Below are 7,999 nucleotides of genomic sequence, written 5' to 3' on the forward strand. Positions count from 1 at the left end.
TTTGCTTGATAAGAAGCCAATAGTCTGTGATATGAGATGGGTTGATTGGCAATACATTAAGGACAATGAAGAGTACTACCCAGGAGTTCAGGACAGCTTCAAGGCGTGTGGAGTAGAGGACTTTGTTGGGCAGAAGCTCACAAAGTGGAACGAGGAACTCATCATGCAGTTCTACTCCACAGCTCACTTTTATCCAGATGGGAGGATCACATGGATGTCTGAGGGTACGAGGTACCAATCCACTGTTGAGGAATGGGCAAAGTTGATTAATGCCCCAGAGGAGCATGATGATGACATGGACATATATGCCAAGAAGAAGATGGACCACAACTCAATGTCCAATATGTACAAGGAGATCCCAAATGAAGCACTTGATACTTTCAAGTTTGGCTCAGTGCATTATCTTCTATCAGGTCTGCCTACGATCAATTGGATACTAAGGCACACCTTACTGCCCAAGTCTGGAGATCACAAGATGATCAGAGGCCATGCTATCAACTTGCTACATGTGTTTGATGTGCCTCAAAAGTTCAAGGTGATGAGCCTCATAGTGGAAACAATCAAGAGGACTGCAGCAGATCAGAAGAGGAGTTGCGGATATGCCCCTCAAATTCAGGAGCTCATCAACTCCAAGATGGGCACGGGCATATACTTATTGGACAAGGAACATTTGCCCATCCGTCCAGATTTTGAGGACAATCAAGTTGTCATGACTGAGAACGAGCCATCATCTGCCCAAGCATACGCAAAGAAGGAGAAGGCGAGGAAGGAGAAAGCTGCCAAGATGCCTACTCAAGAGGAGGCATCTGAATATTTCTTGAAGACCAAACAAGAGCAGCTTGGTTACTTGATTGCATCCACGCTGAGGATTGAGCAAAGTCTGGCCACCCTCACTCAAAATCAGCAGAGCCTAGAGAGAATCATGGAACAGAAGTTCTATGACTTGGATGTCAAAGTAACGGAAGTTCAGTCTGCAGTGGAGCAGCTCCAGGAGGACATGCAGGAGAGGAGAGGCAGGACTACCACTCATGCCTTTGTGAGTGCCACGAGGCCCGAGGTCATCTGCCGTGCCAGTTGCTGACACCCGAGCCACCACCTCAGCACCAGCCACAGCCTCAGTTCCACCAGCTCCAGCATCTACTTCAGCTCCAACTCCAGCGTCTACTTCAGCGTCTACCGAAGCCTTCGTCCTTGGAGTGATCCGGACTCCACCACCACCAGAAGATCAAGCCTGAGCGTCGATCTAGCACTATGCATTTTCTAGGAACTTTTTGGTAACTTGTTGCCAAAGGGGGAGAAGATGTATAGATCATAGGCTTCGAGAGAGAGAGTGTGCTTTTCTCTCTCTTGCTTTATTTGGTGGTTTTTTTTCGAACTTGTTTGCTTTTGAGTGCTTGAGATACTACGTCATTATTTGTGAGACATTGATGATCATGTGTTTGATCATAAGCTACACTTAATGTTTGCTTAATGCTATTATCTTATCTATCTTATGTGATCATTCACTATTCTTGGTGATGAGTGCATGTATTTCATTCTTATCATTTTAAGCACTCCACCAAGATGTATGTGACATGGAAGAGTAACCCATGACTCTAACTCCTTGTGCATTTGCAGTACAAAGCAAATTTTAAATATGCACAAATTTAGGGGGAGCTCTTACTTATCACATACTTCTCAAAGCGACGATACATTTCATGCTTATTATCATTTATCGAAGCTTTGATCTATATGTTGTCATCAATTACCAAAAAGGGGGAGATTGAAAGTGCAACTATCCCTAGGTGGTTTTGGTAATTCATAACAACATATAGCTCATTGAGCTAATGCTATTCCAAGATAATTATTTCAGGAAAGCTCAATGATTGGCATGGCATGGATGTGAAAGTGGAACCCTCAAAATGCTAAGGACAAAGGATTGGCTCAAGCTCAAAAGCTCAAGACTCTTCATTTTATATTTTAGTGATCCAAGATCACATTGAGTCTTTAGGAAAAGCCAATACTATCAAGGAGGGATGAGGTGTTGCTTAATGAGCCTCTTGCTTCATGTGCTTAGTGATATGCTCCAAAACCCTCAACTACTTTCCCATATCCACATATGACCTAAACCCTAAGCCAAACTCGGTCCTACCGATTCTTCCTATCCGGCGCCACCGAGTTTCACTTGTCATTGGCCACTGCCAAACCCTAGCAATTCGGTCCTACTGATAGGGATCTCGGTCTCACCGAGATGGGGTTGCAAACTCTCTGTTTCCCTTTCGTAACTTTTCGGTCTCACCGAAAGAGCGAATCGGTCCCACCGAGATTGCAATGTAAATTCAGTGTTTCCCCTTTGTAACTTTTCGGTCTCACCGAAAGAGCAAATCGGTCCCACCGAGTTTGCCTGACCAACTCTCTGGTTAGCTAATTACCAAATTCGGTCTCACCGAGTTTGTGTAATCGGTCTCACCGAGATTACGTTATGCCCAAACCCTAACCATATCGGTCCTACCGAGTTGCATGTCAGTCCCACCGAAAATCTCTAACGGTCACTAGGTTTACATTTTCGGTCCGACCGAGTTTGTTGATTCGGTCCCACCGAGATTGGAAAACTGTGTGCAACGGTTGGATTTTGTGTGGGGGCTATATATACCCCTCCACCTCCTCTTCATTCACGAAGAGAGCCATCAGAACACATACACCATTCCAACTCATATGTTCTGAGAGAGAACCACCTACTCATGTGTTGAGACCAAGACATTCCATTCCTACCATATGAATCTTGATCTCTAGCCTTCCCAAGTTGCTTTCCACTCAAATCTTCTTTCCACCAAATCCAAATCCTATGAGAGAGAGTTGAGTGTTGGGGAGACTATCATTTGAAGCACAAGAGCAAGGAGTTCATTACCTACACACCATTTGTTACTTCTTGGAGAATGGTGTCTCCTAGATTGGCTAGGTGCCACTTGGGAGCCTCCGACAAGATTGTGGAGTTGAACCAAGGAGTTTGTAAGGGCAAGGAGGTCGCCTACTTCGTGAAGATCTACCGCTAGTGAGGCAAGTCCTGTGTGGGCGATGGCCATGGTGGGATAGACAAGGTTGCTTCTTCGTGGACCCTTTGTGGGTGGTTGCTTCTTCGTGGACCCTTCGTGGGTGGAGCCCTGTGTGGACTCGCGCAACCGTTACCCTTGGGTGGAGCCCTGTGTGGACTCGCACAACCGTTACCCTTCGTGGGTTGAAGTCTCCATCAACGTGGATGTAGGATAGCACCACCTATCCGAACCACGGGAAAAACATCTGTGTCTCCAATTGCGTTTGAATTCTCCAAACCCTTCCCTTTACATTCTTGCAAGTTGCATGCTTTACTTTTCGCTGCCTATATACTCTTTGCATGCTTGCTTGAATTATGTGATGATTGCTTGACTTGTCCTAAATTAGCTAAAATCTGCCAAGAACTAAAATTGGGAAAAGGTTAAGTTTTTATTTGGTCAAGTAGTCTAATCACCCCCCTCTATACATACTTTCGATCCTACACATGGATACAAACCCTGGGAATAGAGTTATAGTTACAACTGTAACTCCAAAACCTACTACAAAAATACCACATCCAGGACCAAGGTTTCATGCTATGTTCTTCTGCATCAATGGAGCAAGGGAGGGCTTTCTCGTGGATGCAGACCATTCATAGGTCAGTGACATGTTTTATATGCTTTATTTTAGTGCTTTATTTTATATGCTTTATTTAGTACAGCTTAAGTATGTTTAGTAGTGTTATATAGTGAATGAACTTGCTCCTTGCTTTTGTATGACATATATAGAATTGTGTATAAATTCTTGTAGTATGTTAGTGACATGTACAACTTAAGTATGTTTAGTAGTGTTATATAGTGAATAAACTTGCTCCTTGCTTTTGTATGACATATATAGAATTGTGTATAAATTCTTGTAGATGACATATATAGAATAGTTTGATAGTTTCATGTAGTTACTGAATTTGGTCTTACAAATGCAATATAGGTGTTGATGGATGCTTTATTAAGCTCATCACTGAAGCTCAAATACTTGCTGCCACTAGCAGAGATGGCAACAACAACATTTTCCCACTGGCATTTGGTATTGTTGGACAAGAAGATACAACAAATTGGTGTTGGTTTCTGCACCAACTTAAGATATGTATACGAGGAGAAGTTGGACACTTTGGTCCTTATACTATCATGTCTGATAGACAAAAGGTATGAATGCATCCCCTTGTTTATCTTTATGCAAATTTGGTCCTTATACTATGATGTCAGTAGCTTAGTATGATATGCTATGTCAACAGGGCCTACTAAATGCAATTAATCAAGTATTTGCAAACTGCCACCAAAGATTTTGCCTTAGGCACTTGTATGCAAACTTCCAGAATGCTGGGTTTAGGGGAGAAGATCTTAAGAAATGCATGGATAATGCTAGTTATGCTTATAACCAACACAAGTTTGACATTGCAATGAATGATCTAAAAAAATGAGAGTGAGCAAGCTTGGAAGTGGCTAAGTGGAATACCTGCAAGATTCTGGGCTAGGCATGCTTTTGACACAAATTGTAAGACAGACTTGGTTGTTAACAACCTATCTGAGGTGTTCAACAAGTACATCCTTGATTTTAGGAAAAAACCTATTAGGACTATGATTGATGGTATTAAGAATAAGCAGATGGTGAGGTGGCATAGGAATAGAGAGAGTGGAAAGGCAGCTCTGTGGGAGATCACACCCCATTATGCTGAGAAGTTAAAGGTGGAAAAGGAAAGGGCCAGATTTTGTAAACCCATTCAAGCTGGTGTTATCTATGGCAAGTAATCAGTGGGCAGCAAACACATGCTGTCAACTTGGAACTTCATACATGTGGTTGCAGAAAGTGGGACCTGAGTGGCACACCATGCAACCATGCAATATCAGCAATTAACAAGGCAAAAAGGTTTCCAGAGGACTATGTGTGCAAATTCTTCAAAAAAACCATTTTACCTAGCAGCATATGAACCAATGATATATCCTGTTCCTGGTTTACATGATTGGACAAAGATAGCAGGACCAGACATAGAGCCACCTAAATTTCATGTGAATAAGGGAAGAAGGAAAGAGAAGAGGATAACGGGCAAATTTGAGGTTCCAAAGCCAAAGGAGAGTTCAAGAATGGCCACTATAACATGCAACAACTGTGGGCTCCAAGGCCATAGATACACCAGCTGCAGCAAACAATTGAAACCTGAGTTGGCTTTAAAAAAAATAAGCATGCGGTAAGCACCTTGTTAACTAGTACTATGTTTTGTATTTATTGTATGTTTCCTTCTCTTCATGTTTCCTTCATTTTTACAAGGCATCTAGAAGATCAAGGAATGTTGAAGAAGCACATGCTGCACCAGAAAGAGCACAGGCTGCCCCAGCAAGAGCACAGGCTGCACCAGCAAGAGCACATCCTTATGCAAGGCATGGTGCTGCCGCTGGGGCTTCCACTTCTGGTGCTTCCACTTCTGCTGACCCTACAAGTCATACTGGTTGGATGGCCTTTTTTACTGCAAGTGGAAATACCTGAATGTCATGTGTCATGTTTCTAACCTAAACTATGTTAGTTATACCCAAGAGATGAGGGGGCAAGTTATGTATGTTTCAAAACAATTATCATTTTGGGTTGACATGCTTTCTGTTAGAGTACTCTTTCTATTATGTATGAGTCATGTTTCTAAACTATGTCAGTGATGCCCCAAGAGATGAGGGGGCAAGTTATGTATTCTATCTGTTAGAGTACTCTTTTTGTTATTAGTCATGAATCTAAACTATTTCCACAAATGCCCCAAGAGATGAGGGGGTTATGCGTGTACTCTTTCTGTTATTTTGGTCTTTAGGGGTTGTCGACGTCGACGGAACCCAACATAGCCAAAGTTTTAGTCTTTAGGCCTCGTTTGATTGAAGGAGTTTGGCGAGGTTTACAGGGGATTATCCTCGCGAGGGTCAGAAACCTCGTGAATCCTCGAGTCATTATTTGGTAGCCGGGGTTTGCAAGAGGGCACCCCCTGTGATCCCCGAAATTCCCCCTGATCTAGGTGGTTTAGAAGCCCCGACGGGGGCCTCGTGGAATGAAGGGGAAAAGAGGAGACGAACAGAAAAAGAGGATGGGGGAGGCCGCCATCGCCGCCGCCGCCGCCTCCATGACGCCGGTGTCCCTTCTCCGGAAGACAAACCGCTCCTTCTCGCCAAAGGTACGTCTCCTCCGCCCCTTCCCCTCCATTCCCCTCACCTATGGTTTCTCATCTTCACCCACCATGGCTGCCACTTCCTGCGAGGTCCAGACCTCCGTTCACCCCGTCCTCCCTGGCGATCTTGCCAAGCACGACATCACCTACCTCTAGCTCCACATGGCCCGTATTCTACGATCTTGCTTGAGTCGCCGTCCTCCTAGAAGCCCCATCTCCACCGTGGCATCTCCTGATCTGAGTATTTTGATAATATGTACTATCTTCTATCAATCTGCAACTCTGCATATAGCTTCTTAAAAATGTTAGAATGACAACATGGTTTTGACCTTCAATTGTGATCTCAAGAGTATGATTATTTTGTAAATGAGAATCCATCATGTTCTCTGAAAAGTGCTAGTTTAGATGCTCTATCTTATAGTACCACGAGTTGCTTCTGGCATTATTGGTCTGTTGGCAATTGAAACCTGGTAATTATTTTGTGGTGTGGACATACTATTGTTGTGAATGATGAAGACGTTGGTGCATCAGTGTATAATTTTTTTTGTATCAGCATCTGTGTATATTAGTATGTGGTAATTCGTTGAGCAAACTGCACTACTAGAATGTACGTTGCCCTATTTAAGTTCAGTCGCATGAAAATAATCTGATTCGGTTGCTCCACCATCCTAGAACACACTGAACTTCTTTGTATGCAGGCATGGATTTTTCCCCAAGATGATCTGAGTTTCAGATAAACCTGGATGATTGCTGCATATATAACATGCAAAGAAACTTTGGTATGAAATTCGACAGATTTGTGATGAGTTCTGTAGTAGCAACTAGCAACCATGAGCTCCGTTTTTGGGTGTTTGTCGGTTTCTAAAATTGGAATTCTGAAGCAAGCGAATTGATTGTAGCGATGGTAGATAGGTTAGGTAGTATGTGGACATGAAAGTATCGATAGCTACCCGACCCTAGGCTGTAGCAACAGCCACCAAAATCTGTAGATATTGTATTGGCAATATTCTGCCAAGCTTAGAATAAATATATATTATCCCAAGCTTGGTGTATATTCATTTTTATTTGCATTTGTTTCTATTTATACCTAGTGTCAGGTGCTCATTCAGTTGCACATGTTTGGCTGGATGAATCGTGCTTACAAATATTCTTTATACCTTGTATTCTACAAGTCATCGCCGGTCAGTCAATAGGTGGATGTTTGTTTCTAGTCTGAATGATTATGTGCCATCTTACATGCCTGTTCCGAGTTTTCCTTTGCCTGAATCTTAATCAGTTCACAGGTAAGATCTTACACGTTTTGTTTCTGGTTCTGTATCCTATTCGAAGTTGGCATGTATTACTTTTGTTGAAGAAGACATGAAGATTCAGTCTTCTGGTCATCTTTTTTCAGCAGTTCGTTATGGTTTTGTAAACTTTTGGGAATTTTGTCAGCAGTTGTTGTTAGGAAGATGCAGTACTACTACCTTATTGTGGAGGTTCCTAACTGTTTGCCAATGAGATTGTAGTTCTCATACGATTCTGTTGCTGCTATTGGGTGACCCTTCATATTGTGTTTGTATATGTTTTCTGGTTTATAAAGGTCATAGTGATTATTTTGGTGGATTCCCCCTTGTTAGTTTATTGTTTCAGGTTGCATCCGCAATTAAGATTTGATAAGTAGCCGCCTCCTATCTTCCAGGCAAATGCTTGACCGATTCTTTTTTTCCATTCACTTGATAAAGGCAGCATTAATACTAATCTATTGATATGATTTTGAATTTGTGCAGTGCAATGGTGGACATTTAGCTCGTG

The 7,999-nt window shown here is 42.6% G+C and overlaps 1 long non-coding RNA gene across 1 annotated transcript; it reads left to right on the forward strand.

Annotated features, from left to right (window-relative positions):
* The first annotated feature begins 5,848 nt into the window (after positions 1 to 5,848).
* Positions 5,849 to 6,743, forward strand: LOC125526731 (uncharacterized). Its single transcript, XR_015618006.1, has 2 exons — positions 5,849 to 6,211; positions 6,302 to 6,743. It is a non-coding gene; the product is annotated as an uncharacterized LOC125526731 (long non-coding RNA).
* The last annotated feature ends 1,256 nt before the right edge of the window (positions 6,744 to 7,999 follow it).

Source organism: Triticum urartu, chromosome 3A, assembly GCF_056163025.1.
Source record: "Triticum urartu cultivar PI428250 chromosome 3A, HENAU_Tu73, whole genome shotgun sequence".
Classification (NCBI taxonomy): Eukaryota; Viridiplantae; Streptophyta; class Magnoliopsida; order Poales; family Poaceae; genus Triticum; species Triticum urartu.